Source organism: Enhydra lutris, unplaced genomic scaffold (assembly GCF_002288905.1).
Source record: "Enhydra lutris kenyoni isolate GAN:26980312 unplaced genomic scaffold, ASM228890v2 scaffoldscaffold28, whole genome shotgun sequence".
Classification (NCBI taxonomy): domain Eukaryota; kingdom Metazoa; phylum Chordata; class Mammalia; order Carnivora; family Mustelidae; genus Enhydra; species Enhydra lutris.
The window spans coordinates 2953561-2979755 of NW_019154112.1; the positions used below are offsets into that span (position 1 = coordinate 2953561).

The following is a 26195-nucleotide window of genomic DNA, read 5'->3' on the forward strand; positions in this document are numbered from 1 at the left end:
CTTTGTAGTAAAGCTTGAAATCAGGCAACGTGATGCCCCCAGTTTTTTTCTTTTTCAACATTTCCTTAGCGATTCGGGGTCTCTTCTGATTCCATACAAATTTTAGGATTGTTTGCTACAGCTCTTTGAAAATACCGGTGGAATTTTGATCAGAATGGCATTGAAAGTATAGATTGCTCTAGGCAATATAGACATTTTAACAATGTTTATTTTTCCGGTCCATGAGCATGGAATGGTCTTCCATCTTTTTGAGCCTTCTTCAATTTCTTTCATGAGTGTTCTGTAGTTCCTCGAGTACAGATCCTTTACGTCTTTGGTTAGGTTTATTCCCAGGTATCTTATCCTTCTTGGTGCTATAGTTAATGGAATCGATTCTCTAATTTCTCTTTCTGTATTTTCACGGTTAGTGTGTAAGAAAGCAACTGATTTCTGTACATTGACTTTGTATCCTGCCACATTACTGAACTGCTGTATGAGTTCTAATAGTTTGGGGGTGGATTCTTTTGGATTTTCCATATGAAGTATCCATCATGCCATCAAGACCAAAAGCTTCTGCACAGCAAAGGAAACAGTCAACAAAACAAAGAGGCAACCCACGGAAGGGGAGAAGATATTTGCAAATGACAATACAGACCAAGGGCTGGTATCCAGGATTTATAAAGAAGTCCTCAAACTCAACACACACAAAACAGATAATCATCCAAAAAAAACGGGCAGAAGACATGAACCGACACTTCTCCAAAGAAGACATGCATGGCTAACAGACACAGGAGAAAATGTTCATCACTAGCCATCAGGGAGATTCAAATCAAAACCACATTGAGATACCACCTTACACCAGTTAGAATGGCCAAAATTAGCAAGACAGGAAACAACGTGTATTAGAGAGGATGTGGAGAAAGAGGAACCCTCTTACACTGTTGGTGGGAATGCAAGTTGATGCAGCCACTTTGGAAAACAGTGTGGAGATTCCTCAAGAAATTAAAGATAAAGCTTCCCTATGACCCTGCAATTGCACTACTGGATATTTACCCCAAAGATACAGATGTAGTGAAAGGAAGGGCCATCTGTACCCCAATGGTCATAGCAGCAATGGCTATGGTCGCCAAACTGTGGAAAGAACCAAGATGCCCTTCAATGGACGAATGGATAAGGAAGATGTTGCCCATCTACACTCCAGAGTATTACACCTCCATCAGAAAGGTTGAATACCCAACTTTTGTAGCAACATGGACAGGACTGGAAGAGATTATGCTGAGTGAAATAAGTCAAGCAGAGAGAGTCAATTATCATATGGTTTCACTTATTTGAGGAGCATAAGAAATAACACGGAGGACTTGGGGAGATGGAGAGGGGAGGGGAGTGGGGGAAAAGGGGGGGGGGGGGGATGAACCATGAGAGTCTCTGGACTCTGAAAAGCAACCTGAGGGTTTTGAAGGGGTTGGGGGTGGGAGGTTTGGTGAGCCTGGTGATGGGTATTATGGAGGGCACACATTTCATGGAGCACTGGGTGTGGTGCAAAAACAATGAATTCTGTTATGCTGAAAAGAAATAAATAATAATAAATAATTGTAAATGATATTGTTTTCTTAGTTTTTCCTTCTACTGCTTCATTATTGGTCTCCTGGTTTTATGTTGTTTGTTTTGTTTTGTTTTTGGTTTCTATACAATTTATTTATGCTCTAATCTGTATTATTTACTTCCTTCTGCTGGTTTTGAGTTGTTTGTTGTTCTTTTTCTAGCTCCTTTATGTGTAAGGTTAGGTTTTTAGTTGAGATTTTTCTTGCTTCTTGAGGTGGGCCTGTATTGCTATAAACTTCCCCCTAGAACCATTTTTGCTACATCCCAAAGGTTTTGAACCATGGTATTATTTTTTTAAGATTTTAATTATTTATTTATGAGAGACAGAGAAAGAGAGAGGCAGAGGGAGAAGCAGGCTTCCCATTGATCAGGGAGCCCGATGTGGGGCTTGATCCCAGGACCCCAGGATCATGACCTGAGTGAAGGCAGACACTTAACTGACTGAGCCACCTACATGCCATGAACCATTCATTGTATTTTTACTTTCATTTGTTTCCATGTATTTTAAAATTTCTTTATTTTATTTTCTGGTTGACCCATTCATTGTTTAGTAGCATATTATTTAAACTCTTTGTATTTGTGGTCTTTCCCTATTTTTTTTTTCTTATGGTTAACTTCCAGCAATGTGGTCAGAAAAGATTCATGGTATGATTTTGACCTTTTTGAATTGGTTGAGGGTTGCTTTGTGGCCTAATATGTGATCTATTCTAGAGAATGTTCCATGTGCACTTGAAAAGAATGTGTATTCTGCTGTTCTGGGGTGGAACGATCTGAATGTACCTAATATATTAGTTCCAGTGTGTCAGTCAAAGTTTTGTTTCCTTGTTGATTTTCTGTTCAGATGATCTGTCCATGGCTGTAAGTGGGGTGTTAAAATCCCCTACTTTTATTGCTGTTCTCCATATTTGTATCTTGTTTGCCCAGCACCATTTGTTAAAAAGATTGTCCTTCTCCTTTGAACGTTTTGGCTCCCGCCTTGACTGTTAGTTAACTGTATATGTGAGGGTTTTATTCTGGCCTCTCTATTATATCCTGTTAGTCCATGTATCTATTTTCATATCAGTACCCAACTGTTTTTATTACTATAGCTTTATAGTATAGTTTAAAATCAGCAAGTGTGATACCACTAGCTTTTTTCCCACCCCTCTGGATTGCTTAACTTGACTGAGCCACACAGGCTTCCTTCCCTACAATGCACATTTCTAAGAAGTTGACAGGGATGCTGATACTGATGTTCCAGGGACTATACCTGAGAACCACAGCTCTAACCTGGCCCTGTTAACAGGACAGAAAACTGACTAAAGAGCACATCTGTGGCCTAGGTGGGACCTCTCTGTTCATTGGTCCACACCTGGAACTTCCCTTTGCATGTTCCTACGTTTATTATTTCTGTTCATGTGTTTGTACTCAGTTGAATTATGTGTGGCCTCAAAACTGAGCCCACAGCTATTTCTGTTAAAATCTTCTCTCACTCCATCAATCACAGGATCCAAACTACTACTTCTTATAATGGAAGGTTTCTTTCACTCTCACCATTCCCTTACACACCTTGGTCTTCTGAGACATAGAAGACATGTCACAACATACAATTCTGCAGGAAGAGCTCTGCAGGACCTCTAAAGAGGGACTTCTTACCCCTTGTGCTACTCAAGTTTGGTTAAGTCACCATCTGTCTTGCTGGGAGGATGAAAGTGTCTTCTCCCTCTGACTTGTGGAACCATTCCTTCTCAAGGTTTGAGAAGTTCTCAGCTAATATTTATTTAAGTAAACTCTTTGCATCCTTCTCCCTCTCTTCTCCTTTATCCTCTTGTAGCTGGAAGTATTTCTATATTCCTATTCTCCAAGTCATTTATTCTTTCTTTCATCTAGTCTGCCATGTTATCTATGCTCTGTATTGCATTATTCATCTCATTTATGACTTTTGTAGTTTCAGAATTTGTTTTTTTTAATAATTTTAATCTCTTAAGTAAAGAACTTATTCTCTTCATTAATTTTATTTCTGAATTTACTGGATTATCTTTCTGAGTTTTCTTATAGCTCATTGCATTTCTTCATAACAGCTACATATAAGAAACAAGTGTTGCAGGACACCTGGGTGGCTCAGTTGGTTAAGCAGCTGCCTTCGGCTCAGGTCATGATCCCGGTGTCCCGGGATCGAGTCCCACATCGGGCTCCTTGCTCATCAGGGAGCCTGCTTCTCCCTCTGCCTCTGCCTTCCATTCTGTCTGCCTGTGCTTGCTCTCTCTCCCTCTCTCTCTCTGATGGATAAATAAATAAAATCTTAAAAAAAAAAATAAGAAAGAAACAAGTGTTGCATGAAACAAAAGAGTTTCAAAATACATGGGAGAAAAAACTGATAGAACTGAAAAGAGAAATAGAAAAACTCACAGTTATACCTGGGAAATTCAACACCCCATTCTCAGCAGTTGGTAGAACTACTAGAAAGAACATGAAAGAGGTGAGAGGATCAGCCATGCAGATGTTTGAGTAGAGAGTTCAGGCAGAGAGGACAATGACTAAACCAGTCTGGGGTAGGAATCTTTCTAGACTATTTGAGTGACAGAAAGAAAGCAAGTGTGGCTGGAACAAAATTAAAAAAAAAAAAAAGATGAAGGAAAGCTATTAGAGAGTTATGGGGGACAGATATCCCAACCCAGGACCTTTTTTTTTTTTAATGATTTTATTTATTTATCAGAGAAGAGAGAGAGAGAGAAAGATAGAGAAAGAGGTCATGCAAGCAGGGGGAAAAGCAGAGGCAGAGGGAGAAGCAGGTTTCCCACTGAGCAAGAAGCCCGATGTGGGACTCAATCCCAGGACCCTGAGATCATGACCTGAGCCAAAGGCAGATGCTTAACTGACTGAGCCACCCAAGCATCCTCAGGACTTTCTTTCAAGAGGTGCTGTAATGACTTTGAATTTGAATCAAGAAAGATGGCGAGTTATTCATGGATCACAGCAGAGGAGTGACCTGAATCTTAAAAGTATCCCTGTGAATGCTGTATTGGTACTGACTGGAAGGTAAGAGTAAAATAGAGCAACCAGAAAGATGAAAGTAACTTCAATCACAGTGAGAGTCATAAAGATCGTGAGAAGTACCAGGTAAAGAAGTACTGAGGGATCTGCTGTCCTACTATATAGTATTGTATACTGCTAGGAATCTTGAATGTTACCTTAGAAGAAAGAATTAAGGAAATGGGAAGAGAAAACTGTGTATCTGATCCCCAAACACCATCATTTATATACTTTCTTGTTTCAATTTTCATGAATACCTCAAATAGCTACTAGTAAGTTCCCAATCTATTTCTTGTACTTTAGTTTCCATTAGGGCAGAGGTAGGCAAACTTTGCTGTAGAGCACCAGATAATAAATATTTTAAGCTTTGCAAGCCACAAGATCTCTGTCATAAGTACTCAACTTTGCTTCTGTGGCACAAAAGTAGTCATAGACAATATGCAAAAATAAATAAATAAATAAATAAAGATGTGTCCCAATAAAACATTATTTGTAGACCATGAAATTTAGATTTCATATAATTGTCACATGTTACAAAATACTATTCTTATTTTTCGTGTTATGGGTTGTTGGTTTCTAGGTCTTTTTGGTGTATTCTGTTTATCATTATGTAATGTTCCTTCTTCTGATAATTATTTTCTCTGAGGTCTACTTTATATGATATTAATATCACATTAACTTTTTAAAATTTTTTTATTTCTTTTCAGCATAACAGTATTCCTTGTTTTTTGCACCACACCCAGTGCTCCATGCAATCCATGCCCTCTCCAATACCCACGACCTGGTTCCCCCAACCTCCCACCCCCGGCCCATTCAAAATCCTCAGATTGTTTTTGAGAGTCCATAGTCTCTCATGGTTCATCACCTCCCCTTCCAATTTCCCTCAACTCCCTTCTCCTCTCCATCTCCCCTTGTCCTCCATGCTATTTGTTATGCTCCACAAATAAGTGAAACCATATGATAATTGACTCTCCCTGCTTGACTTATTTCACTCAGCATAATCTCTTCCAGTCCCGTCCATGTTGCTACAAAAGTTGGGTATTTATCCTTTCTGATGGAGGCATAATACTCCATAGTGTATATGGACCACATCTTCTTATCCATTTGTCCGTTGAAGGGCATCTTGGTTCTTTCCACAGTTTGGCGACCGTGACCATTGCTGCTATAAACATTGGGGTACAGATGGAGCTTCTTTTCACTACATCTGTATCTTTGGGGTAAATACCCAGTAGTGCAATTGCAGGGCCATAGGGAATTTCTATTTTTAATTTCTTTTTTTTTTAATATTTTATTTATTTATTTGACAGAGAGAGAGAGAGATCACAAGTAGGCAGAGAGGCAGTCAGAGAGAGGGGGAAGCTGGCTCACTGCTGAGCAGAGAGCACGATGTGGGGCTTGATCCCAGGACCCTGAGATCATGACCTGAGCCAAAGGCAGAGGCTTAACCCACTGAGTCACCCAGGCACCCCTATTCTTAATTTCTTGAGGAATCTCCACACTGTTCTCCAAAGTGGCTGCACCAACTTGCATTCCCACCAACAGTGTCAGAGGGTTCCCCTTTCTCCACATCCTCTCCAACACAAGTTGTTTCCTATCTTGCTAATTTTCACCATTCTAACTGGTGTAAGGTGGTATCTCAATGTGGTTTTAATTTGAATCTCCCTGATGGCTAGTGATGATGAACATTTTTTCATGTGTCTGATAGACATTTGTATGTCTTCATTGGAGAAGTGCCTATTCATATCTTCTGCCCATTTTTTGATATGATTGTCTGTTTTGTGTGTGTTGAGTTTGAGGAGTTCTTTATAGATCCTGGGTATCAACCTTTTATCTGTACTGTTCACATTAACTTTTTTTTTTTTTTTTTTAAAGATTTTTTTTATTTATTTATTTGACAGAGAGATCACAAGCAGGCAGAGAGGCAGGCAGAGAGAGAGGAGGAAGCAGGCTCCCCTAGAGAGCAGAGAGCCCGATGCGGGGCTCGATCCCAGGACTCTGAGATCATGACCTGAGCCGAAGGCAGCGGCTTAACCCACTGAGCCACCCAGGCGCCCCCACATTAACTTTTTTAATAAATAATATTTTCTGGGCACCTGGGTAGCTTCATTGCTAGGTAGCTGCCTTTAGTTCAGGTCATGATCACAGTTCCTGGATCAAGCCCTGCATTGGGCTATCTTCTCAGCAAGGAGTATGCTTCTTCTTCTCCCTTTACCTCTCCTCCTGGCTCTCTCTCTCCCTCTCTCACCATCAAATAAATAAAATCTTAAAAAATAAAAATAAAAAATAATGCTTTCATGGTATATACTTTCTATCATTTTCTTTTTATTGTTAAATTTGAAGGGAATTTCTTAAAGATAGCATAAAGTTGGGTCATTTTTTAATTTTTATTTTTTAAAAGTTTTATTTAAAATTTAGCTAGTTAACACACAGTATAATATTAGTTTCAAGTGTATACATTAGTGATCCTACACTTCCACACATCACCCCGTATTCTTCATAAGTTCACTCCTACCACAGACTGATGGAGGCCCTTAAGGTGGGCACATAATATATGCAGCACTGGGTGTTATACATGAACAATGAATCTTGGAACACTGGATCAAAAACTAATGATGTATTGTATGGTGACTAATATAACACGAAAATTAAAAAAAAAAGTGCACTCCTTAATCCCCCTCATCACTGATTTAACCTATTCCCCCACCTGCCTCCCTTCTGGTAACCACCTGTTTATTCTCTATAGTTAAGAGTCTGTTTCTTGGTTTGTGTCTTTCTCTTTTTCCCACTTCGCTCATTTGTTCTGTTTCTGAAAGTCCACAAATGAGTGAAATCATATGGTATTTGTGTTTTTTTTCTGAGTGAATTATTTTGCTTAGCATAATATTCTCTAGCTCCAGCCATGCCATTATAAATGGTAAGATTTCATTCTTTTTTATGGGACTGTTTCTGAGCTGTCTATTCTGTTCCACTGATTTGTCTGTTTGCTTACCAGTACCACACTATCTGGTTTACTGTAGGTTTTAGGTAAGTCTTGAGGGTAAGTAGTAGTGTCAGTCTTCCAAATTTGTTCTCCTTAAATATTGTATTGGCTATTCTGAGTCTTTGGCTTCTTCATTTAAATTTTAGAATCTGTTTTTGAATATCCACAAAACACCTTGCTGAATTTTGATGGCATGGAACTCAATCTATACATTACTTTGGGAAGAATCGACATTTTGACAATATTGAGTCTCCCTATTCATGAACATGGAATATCTTTCCTTTTATTTTATTTTTTTTTGTTTTATTGATAAGAATTTTGTTAATCATTTTTTAATTGGTTCATTTAAAACAACAGTTTTTTTTTTAAATTGTTATTTACTTTTTAAATTTCTTTTCAGTGACTAATGGGGGTGGTGTCAGATGGGGGGCAGTGTTGCTTTGGGCGGGAACAGCAGTTAGGGCAGTGCAGGAAGCTCATGGTGGGAAGCCTGTCTAGAGAGGCAGAAATGACAGGTTATCTCTTGCTCCCAGTGGTGTTTCTGGTTATCTCTTAATATTACTGGTAATTTTCCATCTTCTGGGGCCTGCTGGTCTGGGGTTCCTCTGGATAATTTTCCTCTTCACTGAGAACCCCAAAATTCTTTTGAGAAGCCATATCTTCATGTTTTTTGTACTTATCTCCAAACCCCAGACTTTGATTTAAATAGATGATAAATGTTGAGCCAGTTCATATATCAAATCTCCTCAGCCACAATAATTGTTTTGGCAAGATGTATGTTATCCAAGTTGATCCATTTAGAGGGAATCTCTGGACTGCCAAGACGGAAAGCTTTGTACTTTTATTGGACTTAAATATTTTAAGATATGTGCTTGTGGATCACCCTAAAGATGGATCCTACCTCAATTTGAAGTCAATTTGAAGTATGGCAGAGCCAAGAGTGTGGTCCTGTTGATGAAGAATAGTTGGAAGGCAGGCCAGCAGGGACAAACTCTCCCCGCCCACCCCCCACCCCTCCACAAGAGGAAACCACCCTTAACGGATTTTACACTGCCCTGGAAGGACCTCTCCACTATTTCCACTGTGACAAAAGCCTGATTGGATGACAGGTGCAGGAAGGGTTAATCAGATTAAAACATCCGCCAACAAGCCCATAAATACCTTTAGACTTAGAAATTCCAGTGGCAACCTTCTCCGGTCCCCTCCCTTCTTGGGAGCTTTGTGCTATCACTTTGCCATCACTCAATACACCTTGCTTTGCTGCCCACCCCTCTGGTCTACCTCTTCATTCTTCCACGTGTGATACCAAGAACCACTGGCACTGACAGAGAAAAAAATCCTGTAAAACTGTCATCATGCCATTTCTGGAAGGCATTTCTTTTTTGTCACAGAAGACACCGAATTCATTTTTTATTCATCAATTAGATTTTTCATCATTTTAAAATAAAAATTTCTAACATACTGATATTATTTATTATTGTTGAATAATTAATATGTGTTAAACTATTTTTGGTAACTACAAGGATTTTCTTTTCCTTCTACTTTTTTCAGGCAACCTATTCCATTGCTTATGGCAAATGCTGCCAGTGATGTCATATAAATCTAGATTCTCTGAAGTCAATTCTGTGTCCCATATCCCATATGCAAGGGCATCCCACCACTTATTTATTTATTTATTTATCTAAATTTTTGTTCCAGTATAGTCACTATACAGTGTTATGTTAGTTTTAGGGTACAATATTTCATTTTCCTCTTGATTTTTTAAAACTACAATCTCTGCATCTAGATTTATTCGTGAAAATCACATTCATTCCTGAAATACTGTTTGTGTTGTCTGATTTCTAGAATCATGTAGTATGTACTGCTTTAAACAGCATTTTTGCCAGTTTAAGAGAAAGAAATGGTAATGATAAGGTTTTGGAATATAGGTGACATGCAGTGGGGTGAGGTCTGGAGCTGATGACCAAAGCAGAATTCTTGAAATGTCTTTGGTGCAAAATGGTGGTTTTATTAAAGCACAGGGTCCAGACAGGTGGGCAGAAAGAGCTGCTGCCTTGGGTGAGCTGTTGCCAACCTCACCCCTTATGGATGGTTGACTATATACTTGGGACTAGGGGGAGGTAAGGAAAAGAGATTTTTCAAAAGAATTTTCATATGTTAAAGAGTCACAGGATACCAAGCCCTTGCCATTGTCAAGTTAAGGTTGTTTTTCCCTCTAGCATGGCATTAACATTAAGACAGTTGGGAGCTTCCTGGAAGAATGTCACACATGTTCCACCTAGGAGTGTGGGAGAGTGTTGCAGGGTGTCAGCTTATGATTTGTCTTCACCTAACCTTCTGTTCCAGCATCAGTTAACTGTGCAATATTTTTTTTTTTTTTTGGTGTGAATATCTTGGTTGATCTATGAAGTTAATAATTAATTCATTTACTCAGAGCTAAACAAGTGAACCAAGGATTCATAGTTATAAAATTGAAAACCTTTGTATTAATAGTAAAGTTAGGGAGGAACCAAAGATAAAACCAAAGATAATTTAGTTGCCCATAAATTAATCTTAGGGCTTTTTTAGTGGACCATGGTGTCAGATTATAAAGTTATAAAAATGGCAGTTATATATGTTCTCAGATAACTGCTTACAAAACTGTGTTAGTGGTTTGTCGAAGTTAAACATCAATGGAAAAAATATGCTGAAGAGACACAAGAAAAGAAGGAATTGTTTCAGGCATGGTTGTGCTTCAGAGGGATAAGCGTAGTCGGTCTTACTAGGTGAATTACTTCATCTTCCTTTGGGAGATGGAGAGTCTTTGTTATAAATTACCTTGGTACTGATAAGAAAGTCACAGATGGATTGGGTTAAAATTTCACTCCTGGCAAGTTGAAACTGCAATTAAGTCTTGGTCTGCTGTCCTAGGGGCAAGTGACTCCACCTTGGGCCTGGCCTTCTGGTTAACACCAGTTTCCTTTGAGATTAATAATCCAAAACCAAAACTAATAATAAGTGTTTTCATAGTGCCCAATTTACATTATACTAAATTTCATGTAAAACATCTTATTAGATCCATACAACACCTTATAAATTTTATATGATTCCCATTTTCTAAGTGAGGAAAGCAAGACTTAAAATGTATAAACTGTAAAATGGTAAATCTAGACTTCAAAAGCTAACCACTACAGAGAAAGTGTTTAAAACATGGAGTATGTAGCTGTTCTGACACTAGTAATTCTAAATGTCAGGATGCAGAAAAGACAAATATTTTTTTGGCCATGGCCATGTAAATCTCCTTATATTGCAGTCCTCTTTATTGAGGGTACTTCTTTTATGACCATCTATGCACTGCTCCCTCCCATAACTGAAGCATTCATTGTGAACTACTAAAAACGAAACAAAAAACAGCAGAAGTTAACCTCTTATTATAATTTATAATAACTTACAAATTATAAATTATAATTTTGAAAAACCCACAAAGGATAAAAATCAAGCCATTTAATTTAAAGATTAAAAATGGTACCTAATGATATGGGAAACAAAGGCAGAATAAAAATTATTAAATTTCCTTACTACGTATAGCCCACTGACAAGTCTTTGAAACAGGCAGAGTGACATTCCTCTTGGGTCTCATCTACCTCAATATTAATACTTTGCTAAGGGCAAAAAGCAATCCTAGCCTGACTGCCTCCTCCAACCCCCCAAGGATCCTGTAAGTCTACTTTAATGTATAAAAATTCCTTTGGAGACTTCCTTTATCTCTAAACACCCCAAGATACATATTGGCAATCACATCCAAAGGATATGGCCCACTGACATACATCTGAAGGGTCTCATGACTAAGATGGTAATAAATGGCCTTTCCCGACAATAGCTAGGCTGCTCAAGGTCCTGGAAACCATGCTTCCAAAATTCCTTAGAGACTTAAGCTATCCCTAACCATCTCCCAATTTGAAAGTATATAATGGGCCATTTCTCATGACCCTGGCACAGCATTTTCTGCCCATGGGTCCTGTCCCCATGTTTTTTGTTTTTTTTTTAATTTAATTTTTTTTCAGCATAACAGTATTCCTTGTTTTTGCACCCCACCCAGTGCTCCATGCAATCCGTGCCCTCTCCAATACCCACCACCTGGATCCCCCAACCTCCCACTCCCCGCCACTTCAAACCCCTCAGATTGTATTTCAGAGTCCATAGTCTCTCATGGTTCGCCTCCCCTTCCAATTTCCCCCAACTCCATTCTCTCTAACTCCCCTTGTCCTCCATGCTATTTGTTATGCTCCACAAATAAGTGAAACCATATGATAATTGACTCTCTCTGCTTGACTTATTTCACTCAGCATAATCTCTTCCAGTCCCATCCATGTTGTTACAAAAGTTGGGTATTTATCCTTTCTGATGGAGGCATAATACTCCATAGTGTATATGGACCACATCTTCCTTATCCATTCATCCGTTGAAGGGCATCTTGGTTCTTTCCACAGTTTGGCGACCGTGGCCATTGCTGCTATAAACATTGGGGTACAGATGGAGCTTCTTTTCACTACATCTGTATCTTTGGGGTAAATACCCAGTAGTGCAATTGCAGGGCCATAGGGAAGCTGTATTTTTAATTTCTTGAGGAATCTCCACACTGTTCTCCAAAGTGGCTGCACCAACTTGCATTCCCACCAACAGTGTCAGAGGGTTCCCCTTTCTCCACATCTCCTCCAACACACGTTGTTTCCTGTCTTGCTAAGTTTGGCCATTCTAACTGGTGTAAGGTGGTATCTCAATGTGGTTTTAATTTGAATCTCCCTGATGGCTAGTGATGATGAACATATTTTCATGTGTCTGATAGCCATTTGTATGTCTTCATTGGAGAAGTGCCTGTTCATATCTTCTGCCCATTTTTTGATATGATCGTCTGTTTTGTGTGTGCTGAGTTTGAGGAGTTCTTTATAGATCCTGGATATCAACCTTTTGTCCGTACTGTCATTTGCAAATATCTTCTCCCATTCCGTGGGTTGCCTCTTTGTTTTGTTGACTGTTTCCTTTGCTGTGCAGAAGCTTTTGATTTTGATAAAGTCCCAAAAGTTTATTTTGGCTTTTGTTTCCTTTGCCTTTGGAGACATATCTTGAAAGATGTTGCTGTGGCTGATATCGAAGAGATTACTGCCTATGTTCTCCTCTAGGATTCTGATGGATTCCTGTCTCACATTGAGGTCTTTTATCCATTTTGAGTTTATTTTTGTGTACAGTGTAAGAGAATGGTCGAGTTTCATTCTTCTACATATAGCTGTCCAGTTTTCCCAGCACCGTTTATTGAATAGACTGTCTTTTTTCCACTGTATATTTTTCCTGTTTTGTCGAAGATTATTTGACCATAGAGTTGAGGGTCCATATCTGGGCTCTCTACTCTGTTCCACTGGTCTATGTGTCTGTTTTTATGCCAGTACCATGCTGTCTTGGTGATCACAGCTTTATAGTAAAGCTTGAAATCAGGTAATGTGATGCCCCCAGTTTTACTTTTGTTTTTCAACATTTCCTTAGCGATTCGGGCCAGCATCCATTCCTGATTAAAATGCTTCAAAGTATAGGGATAGAGGGAACATTCCTGAACCTCATAAAATCTATATATGAAAGACCCACAGCAAATATCATCCTCAATGGGAAAAAGCTCAAAGCCTTCCTGCTGAGATCAGGAACACGACAAGGATGCCCACTTTCACCACTCTTGTTCAGCATAGTATTAGAAGTCCTAGCAACAGCAATCAGACAACAAAGAGAAATAAAAGGTATCCAGATTGGCAATGAAGAAGTCAAACTCTCTCTCTTTGCAGATGACATGATTCTTTATATGGAAAACCCAAAAGACTCCACCCCCAAACTACTAGAACTCATACAGCAATTCAATAATGTGGCAGGATACAAAGTCAATGTACAGAAATCAGTGGCTTTCCTATACACTAACAATGAAAATACAGAAAGGGAAATTAGAGAATCGATTCCATTTAGAGTGGTTTTATTAAAGCATGGGAATGGAACCCATGGCCAGAAAGAGCTGCACTGTGGTTGTGAAGAGTGGCTGATTACACACTTTCAAGTTGGGAGGGGATTAAGCATAACATAAATCTCTAAGGAATTTGGAAGCAAAGTTTCCTAGAGGTCAGGATAATTTCAAGCTAAAGTTTTCTTTTTCCCTCTAGGAAAGTATTAACATTAAGGCAGTTGGGTTCTTGGAGGAAGATCACCCTGCCTATCCCAAGTACTTGTCAATGGGCTGGCTGTAAGTTATTAAAAAGTTTAACTTTTTCTATATTTCTTTTGCCCCTGTTTTCCACATCGTAAGGAAATCTGAGCTGGCTTCTCTATGTTTATAAGATGGCTATAAGTTTTATTTGGTGTAATTACAGAGTAATGACCTTCAATTTCTTCAAAAGTAAGCTCCTATTCTGGCAATTTCATTTCAAAGATCACTCTTGTGTAATATATTATTTGAAGTCAGAGTGTTTAAAAGATAAAGAAAATGAAATAACATATTCAAGATAGAACCAAAGGACTCTACCATAGCTTTACTCCAAGGCCAGTTACACTTTAATTACCCTTATGATTTTTATTAACATCCAAAAGATTTATGAGGCAACTCAGTATCTTTATACTCCTGAAGATAGTGATATTGATAAAAAAAAATTCAGTCAATTGTGGGTGAAACTCTGAGTGAAAAGAATGGAGTTCAAATATTTCCTTCTTTTCCCATCGTGGTGGGTGAGGTAAGAGGGTCCTTGAGCAATACACTCCCTTCCACCTCACTTTGCCTTTAAGGCTCAGCCTGAGCTACTAGATAAGGAATAGGAGACATGGAGATGTCAGCCTAGGCCTCTGGATTTTAGTCCTTGGTGCACAGTATAATCACTTGAGAATATCTTTTAAATTACTGATTCATAACCCTACCTTCTCTTCTTCTCCCCCACTTCCAAGAAATTTCTACTTGATTAGTGTGAGATTGGACCTTGATAATGGTACTTTTTTAATAAAGTTGTTCAGGTAAGCCTAGCAGGAAGTTGGACTTGAGCCCTGCTGATCAAGAAGTAGGGTTAGTATTTCAAACCAGTTGAGTAGCCAAATGAACTTTGATACCAGTTTTTATTGTGTTGTGCCTCTTAGAATATATATTTCTAAGCAAGGACAATGAGAATTGGTATATGGCTTATTGGCTGACTAAAAATTTTTAATTTTTTGTATTTTTACTAAGCAGATTTTGGGATTAATCTTGTACTTTTGATAGTCATGATATAAAAGAAGTCTTTAGTTCTTTTCCCAACCACATTGCCTCTGCCTGCTTTTTCGTTCACCCATAGCAGTTAAGAGATGCTATGAATTATACTAATTCAAGAATAATAGGATATAAAGGGACTTCCTCTTTTAGGATATTTCATGGTCTTTCCATATGACTGTGGAAGAGGGAGAAAATAAAGCTTCTTTCCATAAAGTTGGACAGCTGAGAAAGTCTGAAGAAGATAAGACTCCAGTTGTCGCTGCCTAAGAAAGACTGAAGGAAGTAGCATAGAAAGCTCTGCTTTAGACTTTGGGTGAATGTTCTTGGAAAATAACACTGGTGAGGATCTTCCTTTCAGGCAAGTTTTCTCTCCCCATCAATAGTTTAAGTAGAGACCTTGACGGAAAAGAGAGAAAATTCCCTTTCTCTTTCAGGTATTTTCAAGAGACGTAAAATATTTTCCATAACTCTGATCACCAGTTTACATGGGGAAAAGCACATGATTGTGCTGTCCAAAATTATCCTGCACCTAAGCACAAGGCATCTGTAACCAGGATAAATGAGATACTAGGCAGAAATATTTAATAGTCCTATAAGAACTTGGTATCCCCAGTTTCTTCTTCTCACTTCCTTCCCATTATTGACTTATGCCCTTGGGCCAGTGGGTAGAACAAGGAAAATTGGCATTCTTGGAGGCAAAATTTCACATGGAAATTACTAGTTCTCTATAATAGAGTAAATGTCTATGACGTATCAATTAAACTTCAAGCTAGGATAATGCCATGATGAGCAGTATTTTGGAAACAGCAGCCAGATTCTTGTATCAGAGGAGATGGGAACTAATTTTGAGGGTCAAGGCAGATTATTCTGCATCTTCAAATATGTAATGTAATCAACCCAAAAGAAAGTGAAATATTAAATGAAAAGTTGTTATATATAAATAAAAACTGCTGAATGAATTCTGGACACCAGAATGTATTTCTGGGACCATGGGGTAAGTAAGTAACTAATCCTCAGAGATTACAACAGGGTCCCAGTGAATTATACTACTTTATAACAAATTACTCCAAAACTTAGTAGCGTAGGACAACAAATTGCATAGTATTTCTCAGGTCAGAAAGTGGGGAGCAGTTTAACTGGTTAGTTTGGCTTGTCATTGTCATAAGATTGCTGTTAAGCTTTTGGTTAAAGCTGTAATCATCTGAAGGCTTGACTGGGGCTGGTGGATCTATTTGCAAGAGAGTTCATTCACATGACTGTTGACTGCAGGCCTCAGTTCCTCATCATGTGTACATTTCCATGGAACCACCTATTATATTCAAGACATGCAGCTGAGGAAGCAATGAAAGAAAGGGTTCAGAACTGCAATGTCTTCCATAGCCTGTTCTTGGAAGTGATATACCATCACTTCTGCTGTTTCAGTTGATCATAGTGATGTCCAGACCAACTCTGATAAAATGTGGGAGAGGACTGTACAAGAGTGTGATTACTGTGGGTTGAGAGACATGGGGAGCCATTGTGGAGGCTGGTTATCATATCTTCCTAGAAAGCAAAACATTTTCATTATTTTGCTGGCCCAGTACTGACAGTGGTTTTGCACTTTTAAAAAATCAACCTTATTCTCATTCTCCCTGTTTCTAATTCTGTTTCTCACATTGAAACAGAAGGATCATCATATATTCCAGAGAAAATTCTATCTTACTGCTACAGGAATATAGGAGTGAAATAGGATTTCCTTATTTTGAAACATGATATTCCTAGGGGAGAATTTTGGGGTTTCTCTTCCATATTTGTGAAGCAGAATTTTCAAAAATATGAAACTGAAGAAACTGTGGATATGAGAAGGCATGGCTGCAATCAAAGGGTGAAAAGTAATTTTTTTTCTCTCTTCCAACCCATATATTAATGTTATAAAGTGAACTCGGATGTGTCTTCGTTACAATTCAGTAGTGTTAAAAGTCTACTAAGATGGTCTGGGGTTTCTGCCCTCATACTAAAAGTGTTGAAGTACCTCCTTTTTTTATGATTGAGGTATAATTACAGACATATGTCTTTATAAGCCCATATCTCAAGTATAAACTTTGATAAATTGACAAGTCTACATATCCAAATAACCCATACCTCAATCAAGGTTTAGACTATCAATTTTCCCCAGGCAACTGTGGTCTAATTTCCATCATCAATGTTTTTTGTTTTGCCTTTTCATGAACTTCTTATAATGGTAATAATACACTATTGTATTTCATTTCTCTCACTAAATATAATGTTGTTGAGACCATGTATATGGTATAAGCTATTGTATATATCAATAGTTTATTCCTTTTATATTTTTGAGTTGAATTCCATTATATGAATATGCCACAATTTTTCCACCCATTTTCCTGCTGATGGGTATTTGGTATGTTTTTAGGTTTTGGCTATTATGAATAAAGTTGCTAAAGATTTGCATTTAAAGTCTATTGTGGACACATTTCATTTCTTTTATAATTTTATTTTCATTATAAAAAATTGTCATTTATAGTCAAAAAATTTTGCACCATCTATGGTTACAAAGTTTCTGTTGTTACATGTGCATTATTGTTTTTAATTTTGTTTTTGTTTTATTCTGTTAATACAGTGAACTAAACTGTATTTGTTCATTATGTATTATGGTTTTGGTTTATTATTAGCTTCGACTTATTACTGTTTCAATTAGATTTTTTCATCTGTGCAACCCATTCTGTGGGCTGTGTTTTATTTCTCTTGATAGTGTCCTTAAGTACAAAAATTAAAATAGTCTAATTTATGTATACTTCTTTTGTTGCCTGTGCTGTTGTTGTCATATTGAAGAAACCATTGCCAAATCCAAAGTCATGAAGATTTTATCTACTTTTCTTTCAGTAGTTTCATAGTTTTAGTTCTTAAATTTAGGTTTTTGGTGTATTTTGAATTAATTTTTATATGTGTAAGGTAGAGGTCTGACTTCATTCTTTTGCATATGGATGTCAATTTTCACAACACCATGTGACTATTCTTTTCACATTGAGTGGTCTTGGCAACCTTATTGGAAATTATTTTACCATATATATGACAGCTTACTTCTGGAGTCTCTGTTCTGTCTCATTACTCTATATTCCAGTACCTTGTTTTAATTACAGTGGCTTTGGGGTTTGATTTTAGATTACGAAGTGTGAGTCCACCATCTTTGTGGGATTTTTTTATATTAAAAAATTGTATTTACTTAGAAGCATTCAGAACATCAACAAAGCAGCTGTAACTTTTCTTTTTTTGCAATTAGAGATTAGGATTCAATTAATAGAACAACAATTATTTCATATAAGTTGTTCCAGAGATAACTGAAAATGGAAACTACCACCCATATATAATTAATTTGTGCTGTTCACCAATAAAAACCTGCTCTAAATTTCCATGCCAATTTCCAATCCCCATACTGTACCAAACAAAGTTAGTGGGTACTTAAATAATCACCGTGACAAGGCTATCTAAAGATGCTTTTGGTAGTGTATTAACTATACCAAAAAAGATAGTACAGGTTAAAAGCATATCTTACACAGCCTTATATTTCAATTTTTTTTCCCATTAAAAGGAAAAAGTATTGTATAAGCCTTTAAGTGCTTTATAGACCAAAAACAAACAAACAAAAATAAAAACAAAATAAAAACTGAACTAGAACTTATTCATCATTATCATCTTCTTCATATGCATCTTCTTCATCTTCCTCCTCCTCCTCCTCTTCCTTGTCTTCCTCTTCTTCCTTCTTTTTTTTTTGCTTTATACAGCCTTGATGACTCCCCCCCCCTTTTTTTTTTGCTGCATCAGACTTCCTTTAGCTTGCTCTGCAGCAATATCTTTTCTGTACTTCTCCCTTCAGCTTAGCATCCTCCTTTCAAAAGCTGCTTGACATCTGCAGCAGTGTTATTCCACATCTCTCCCAGTTTTTTTGCAACATCACCAAGGAATAGGTTGGGATGTTCTCTTTTGATTTTTGGGTGATACTCAGAACTAAACAAGAAAAAGGCTGAAGGAGTCTTCTTGGGTGCATTTGGGATCCTCGAACTTTTTTGCTTCTCCTTTAGGGGAGATATAAGTTTTAATTTTTCTTTCATAATGGGCCTTGCTTGCCTTTGCCATGTCTTCAAATTTTCCTTTCTCTTTAGCAGACATGATCCTCCACCTCGCTAAGCACTTCTTATAAAACTCTGAGAATTTGACTAACTGAAGCATCTAGTTGCTTCTTCTTGTGGTCTTACTGGCAAGTTTTCATAAAGAATGCATATGATGATATTTTCCTCTTGGCTTCTTCTTAGGATATCCTCTACACATGTGTAATTATTTTCTCAGTGAGGCACAGAACTGTTTGGTGCCATCTGGCTCTCACTTGCACTGGAACTGTCTCTCCTTCTGTGAGAGCAGGAGCCAGACATGGTCTTTTTGTTGTTCTTTTTCAAGATTGTTTTTGTTACTTGGTATTTCTTGAAATCACATAAACACTAGAATGGCAAATGATTTTTTTTTCCTACTTTAAAAATACTACTCCTCTCACATCTGGGTTACACTATTTTAACTGAGAAGTCTGCTGTCATTTTTATGTTTCCTCCACTTTATATAATATTGCTTTTATCTCTGGTTGCTTTTAAGATATTTGTTTTTTGTCACTTGTTTTGAGAAATTTGATTCTGATGTGCTTTGATTTAGTTTTCTTTGTTTTTAGTATTAGTAGAGATACAAATCTTTGGATTTATTTTGCAACAAATCTGAGAAAAATTTGGGTCATTATTTCTTCAAATCAGATATTTTGGCCCATTTGAGTTGTCTCCCAGCTCATTGATGCACTCTATTTTATCCCCAATTTCTTATTTTTCAGGGTCTCCTTGTAGATGAGACTCTGTCTTCAAAGTCACTAATCTTTTCTTTTGCAACCTCTAACCTTCAGCTAATCCTACCTAGTGTAGTCTTCATGTTGAACATTGTACCTTTCCTATCTAGAATTTTAATTTGAGCATTTTACATGTATATTCCATATTTCTACTTAACATGGTCAATTTTTCCTCTTGCTTCTCCAGCATATGAAATATAGTTAAACTAATTTTTAATTTCTTTATCTACTAATTCTATCATGTATGTCACTTCTGGTTACTTGTCTTTTGGTTGAATTTTCTCCTATTTGTGGAGTCATATTTTCTTGTTTCTTTGAATGGCTGGTAACTTTCAATTGCATGCCAAACATTGTTTGGTAAAAATTACCTTTTAAGGTGGTAGATATTTTTTCACTCCATAAATAGTTTCAAGATTTGTTCTAAAGCACAGTTTCTTCATATGATTTGATCATTTTGGGCATGTTTTTAGGATTGTTAGAATCTAAATTCTCTCCCCTACTAAAGTAAAACTGTTCTCAGTAATCTACCTGATGTCTCATGAGTTGTGAGATTTTCCACTTTGACTGTTGGAAACTAGAACTACTCTGGACCCTGTGTGGATAATAATGATTGTTCCCTTTAAACTTCTCATGTGGTTCATTCTCCAACATAGGATAGTTTGTGTATATATATATATATATATATATATATATATATGTATATATATATAATTATACTTATATAAAAATATATATATATGTATATATATATATATACTGTTCAATGCTCAGGTGAAGGCTAAGGGGAACCCTCTGCAGATCTCCAGGATGTTCTTTCCTTCTGTGTGTGCAGTTATTTCTTCTCTGGAACTTTGCAAACCTTAGCCACTTTTGGTTCCTCTGGATTCCAAGATGGATTCACAAATCAGAAAGTAAAGTAGGTTCTTCTGGGGTTCCTGGAAACTTTATCTAGGCAGTCAACTGAGATAATTATAGGGCTTACCTCATTTGTTTTCTATCTCTGTTATCATTGTCCTTCAATGTCTGATGCCCAATGTCTCAAAAACTATTGTTTCATTTATTTTATTCAATTTTTGTTGTTGTTTCAAGCCCTTAGTACTCTCTCTTGGTCCAAAGCAGATGTCTTATGTTTAGGTTTCGTTTGAGATTTCACTGAATCCATAGATCAATTGTGTGATAATTTAGATCTCTTTTAATAGTAGATATTTTAACCATAAACTTAGAATATTGAGGTTTTGATCCTTTTTCTTAGTATTTATTCAGGTGCAAGTGAAATAACTGTTCATTTAGCCACTGAAAAAATGTCATAGTTAAGTTATTGGCATTAATGATTTTACCAAGATTATTAGCTATAAGAATACTATTTCTAAGTATTTTATGATTTTGATGATAACATGAATTGTATATCTTCTTCAAATTGTGTTTTCTGTATGTTTTGTTTCTAAAGAAATATTATTCTTATATCTAATAACCTTGGTAAGTTCATGAATTCCAACAATTTAACTGTGGAATTTTTTTGCAGTGGCTAAATATACAATTATTTCACTTGCACATGAGTTTTATTCCCTTTATTCTAATATTCACTGAAACTCCCCAACTCTAAAATATATCTTTTTATCAGAATTTATGATTGGAATACTAAGATATGCTACATTCCCATTTCCCAAGAGTTGGGAGATGGAATCAAAGCTAAGTCTTGCTAATTGTTTAGACTCAGATATCTCAGTCATGTGACTGACTTTTCTTGTTAGATCATGGTTATACCATGTGGGCTTGAGACCAAGATCCTGGAAGTTGAAGGGAAGGAAAAGTGTGTGCAGGTACAGAGTATGGATTAAAAACAATCAACAAGAAAAGCAAATACCCAAAGCAAAGGGTTTAAGATTATGATCTACCATAGTAGGTCAATACTCTCATATAATATACTGTCATCTAATAAATTCTTATGTAAATAACTGCCACTTAGGGGCCCTCTGATTAAAGAATAAACAACTACCACAACTAGATAGAGGTTTCTGTTCTGACAACCCCTCCCATCCTCTTTCTTTTCACCTTGTTTCCTCTCTCTGGTTTCCAGACATTGTCTCAGATGCATTCTTAATTCTTTTAGCTTTTGTCTGCATGATCTCATTCCCACATTTATGTTCTCCTTAATGCCTAGGTATTGATATTCCTCTGCAATCATCCCTTACCCCCAGGGGAAAAAACAAACACACAAAAACCTGCTCCAGATTCAACCACATTTCACCACTTTAACAATTCACAAACTAGACAGAGATACCATCAGTTATTGCCTGGATCACTTTAACAATAGTCCCCTTGTTTTCTTTCTCATCCTACTGACTAATCTTACTACAACAGCAATAATAACTGTTTAATATTTTACTAGGGACATAAGTCAAAACGTGTCACTTTTCTACTCAATGATCCATAGCATCTCCCTATTTCACTCAACTTAAAATAAAAGTTATGTTAATGGCTTATTAGATGTCATATGAATCTGTTAATTTTCTGACCTTTTCTCCAATTACTGTACTTCTGGCTCCTTCACACCATTCATATCAGCTTCTTTCCATTCCTTAACAATACTGGGCATGTTCCTGTCTTACAGAATTTGTTGTAGTTGTTTCCTCTGACTGGAAACTTCTTCATCCAGAAATCCACTTAGACAACTCCCTTATCTCCTCCAGATCTTACTCAAGTATCATCTTCTCACAAAGTCCTGTCCAGGTTGACCTGCTCAAATTGAACCCCACCCTGTTCTGCAGCTGTCAGTAGTCTCCATCTACTGCAATGTTTTCTTTTCCTTTAGCAGTTACCACTTTCTAATGAGCTGTATTCCTGAGTGGTATGTTAATTTCATTAATGGTCCCAATTCTTCATCTTTTCCTACATGCATCCTAGAAAAACTTCCTCTCAAAATGATAAAACTAAAGAGATGGAGAATAGTTTAGCTATTGCCAAGAGTTAATAACTGGGGAAGAATGGATATGGCCATATACTATGGGGACAAAGGGATAATATGGGGGAAATCTTTGTAATGATGCAACAGTCCTGTGTTGTGATTGAGCTGGTGGCTATATGAATTCATACATGTGACAAAATTGCATGGAACCACACACACACAAATGCAAGTGCATGTGAAACTGGTGATATCTGAATAAGAGGTGTGAGTTGTATCCATGGTAATTCCCTGGTTTTTACGTTGTATTATAATATATTCAAACACCGATGGTGGGAATAAAAAATGGTACAACCAGTTGGAATTGAATTTGTCAGTGTCTTATAAATTTAAACTTATTTTTCTGGTGTGAGGTGATGATTTCACTCATGATATTTACTCAAGCAAAGTGTAAACAAGTATCCACAAAGGAGTTGTATAACAATGTTTAAGTGGAATTATTCATAAAGGCCAAACACTAGAAATAACAAAAACAGCTATCAATAGGTAAATGGGTAAACATTTGTCATATAGTCAGTCACATAATGAAATAATAGCAATAAAAGAAACAAATTTCTGATAGACTCAATATTAAACAGTTATAATGAATAAAATAAAAACAATATTTGCTTCAAGGTAGAGGAGTCCCCTGGAAAGGAGCATAAAGAAGCTTTCTTGGGGGTGCCTGGGTGGCTTAGTCATTAAGCATCTGCCTTTAGCTCAGGTCATGATCCCAGGGTTCTGGGTTGAGCCCCACATTAGACTTCCTGTTCAGAGGGAAGCCTGCTTCTCTCTCTCCCACTCCCCCTGCTTGTGTTCCCTCTCTTACTGTGCCTCTGTCTGTCAAATAAGTAAATGAAATCTTAAAAAAAAAAAAAGAAGAAGAAGAAGAAGAAGAAGAAGAAGCTTTCCGGGATGCTCAAAATTCTATTCCTTTTTTGGGTTGGTAGAAACAAGGTGTATATATTTGTCAAAACTCAAAAACATAAGAATGTTATTTTAGGTATAAACTAAATCAATAAAATCACAATATCTAACTTGATGCATGTTTTACTGAAATCTTCCTACATCTTCAACTAAGTAACATCTGTCCAACTTATAAGTACAGAGTAAATTTTAATAAAACCCATCACAATGATACTGGTTTTATAAAGTTTACATTCTTTCAACTATAGTCATATATATTGAAATTTTATTATCTGACACATACAAGTTGTGTTTATTCTTCATGAACTGAATTTTTAATATTTATTGTTTTTGTTTATTTTTCAAAAATACCTTTGCCTTAAAGAATAATTTGTTCCATTTACTTAAAAAAGTTACAACTGCTTTACTTTGATATATACAATGATCATTTATAACTCTTCCTATAACCCTTTTCTTAAATTATCTAACCATGTGTATTCCTTTATTTTATAACTTTCTTCTTCTTCAGCCTTATGATTGCAATTATTAATATCATACAGTGTAATACTCCAGGAACTTAATTTTTAATCCAATATAGATATATTTGTCTTTAATCTGGAGAGTTCAGTTAAATTACACTTAGTTTTTATTGTCATTTTCATTTTTTAAGCATTTCTTATTTGTTTTCCATTTTTCCTACTGAATTTTTTCTTCATTATACCCCTTTGTAATGTTCTAGTACACCCTTTCTTGGGCTGAGGTTCCACAAAAGAATTAGGCCTTACAGAAAATTATTAGAGTGACTGTTTTGTCCATTCTCAAAGGAATATAAGTAACTAGTAACATTCTATATGTATAGAAGAAAAGTTAATTTATTACATATAATGGATGTTTTAAGTCACTAGGGCTTCATTTTCTCTTAAAATTCTGATTGAGAAGGGCTGCTCTGGTGAAAGAAAGAAAACTGACAAGAATATGCAGTATCACAGGTAAAAAGGATAGTTTAGATTTCAGAAGTTATGTATAGGGACATCTGGGTTGCTCAGTCAGTTAAGCAGCTGCCTTCAGCTCAGGTCATGATTCTAGGGTTCTGGAATCAAGCCCCACATCGGGCTCCCTGCTCAGCAGAGAGCCTGCCTCTCCTTCTCCCTGCTGTTCTGCCTACTTGAGCTCTCTCTCTCTCTGTCAAATAAGTATATGAAATTTTAAGAAAAGCAATTTTGTATAGAAACGTGTTCAAAGCCTCCATTGAAATCTTAGCAATAGATTAGACTGCAAAAATATAAACTACTATACATCAGGGTTTCTCATCATCACCACTATTGACATATTTGTCTGGGTAATTCCTTGTTGTGGGAGAATGCCCTATATGTATTGTAGTTATTCAACAACTTCCACCTGATGCCAATAGCAATGTCCCAATTTATAAGAAGGAAAAACATAAACAGAAATTTCTAAAAACCCTTGGTGGGCCAAATCCCCTCCATTGAGGGCAGCCATTACAGTCAACTACTTCAAGGAGTTTGAATAAAAATGTAAGGAAAGGATAAAAAAAATGAATTGACATATGAGTAGATTGTCATGTGTCTCATTTTTTAAACATAATTATTCATAGTGCTCTGTTTTTTTTTTTCCTAAGTGCCTTGATGATATAAAAATGTATGGAGACACTGCATAAAAAAACTTGATTTTGCTTTTTTCTGTTGATTTTGACTTATATGCCATAAGTATAGTTTTTTTTAAATTAATAATGGTGTGAACTGAGTATTTTCATATGAAGAAAAAAGAGTAAATGGGAAAAAATTTGAGAAGGAGTGCTAAATGATAAAGCAAGTTTTTAAAGAGAAAATAGTCTAAGGAAATGAGATTTTTAAGAAAGGGAAAGAAAATTTATAGAAAGTAGAATATAATTTTCATGATGAAAGGAAATAAAAATCAAAAGACATGAATTTGTGATAGAAGAGCAGGATGTTTAGGAATTTTATATTGTGCAAAAAGAGAAACTGTTGTATGGATTAAAAGTTCAAGGTGTGGAGATTGAATAATTAAGGACATAAGTTTTTGAAGGTGTTATTGAAGGTTTAAAAGAGACGTAGTGGGCATAAAGGACACTGATAAATTATTTGATAACATTTTGAATGCCAAGTTGAGGCTCAGGCCCATGAATTTGCAAAACACCAATCCTCCTCTACGTTCCATAGAAAGTTGGTGTAGGAGAAAATAAATAATTGTTACAGGAAAAAAGTTACATAGGATGTGATATTTAATTTTAAAACGTAGGTTAAAAATCAAAGTGTTTAAGGGTTTTGATGAGAAAATGGCAGTGGAATTGGAAGACCCTAACCTCACCTCACTGTACAAACACAGCAAGATAACTATTAAATCATTCTAAATGCCCCAGGAATCAATCTGAAGACTGACAGAACAAATTCCACAGCTAAAAGGAGAAAAGAGGTCACACTGAAGAAGGTAGAAGAGATGGTGGTTAATGGGAGAAATGGGTCACAGGTGCTACAGAAGGGAGGGAGCCATCAGTGCAGATAAGGTAAAAAAAGAGGAGAGCACAGAGGGAAATGAACAAGAAGAACTTTTCCCCAAAGCCATTGCTTGGGAAAGACAGTTGCTGAATTTCATGAGTTCTTGTAACCAGCAGGGC

At 36.6% G+C, this 26195-nt stretch overlaps 1 pseudogene; it reads right to left on the bottom strand.

The window, feature by feature from the left end:
* Nucleotides 1-18489: 18489 nt before the first annotated feature.
* Nucleotides 18490-19784, bottom strand: LOC111152444 (annotated as a pseudogene).
* Nucleotides 19785-26195: the final 6411 nt, after the last annotated feature.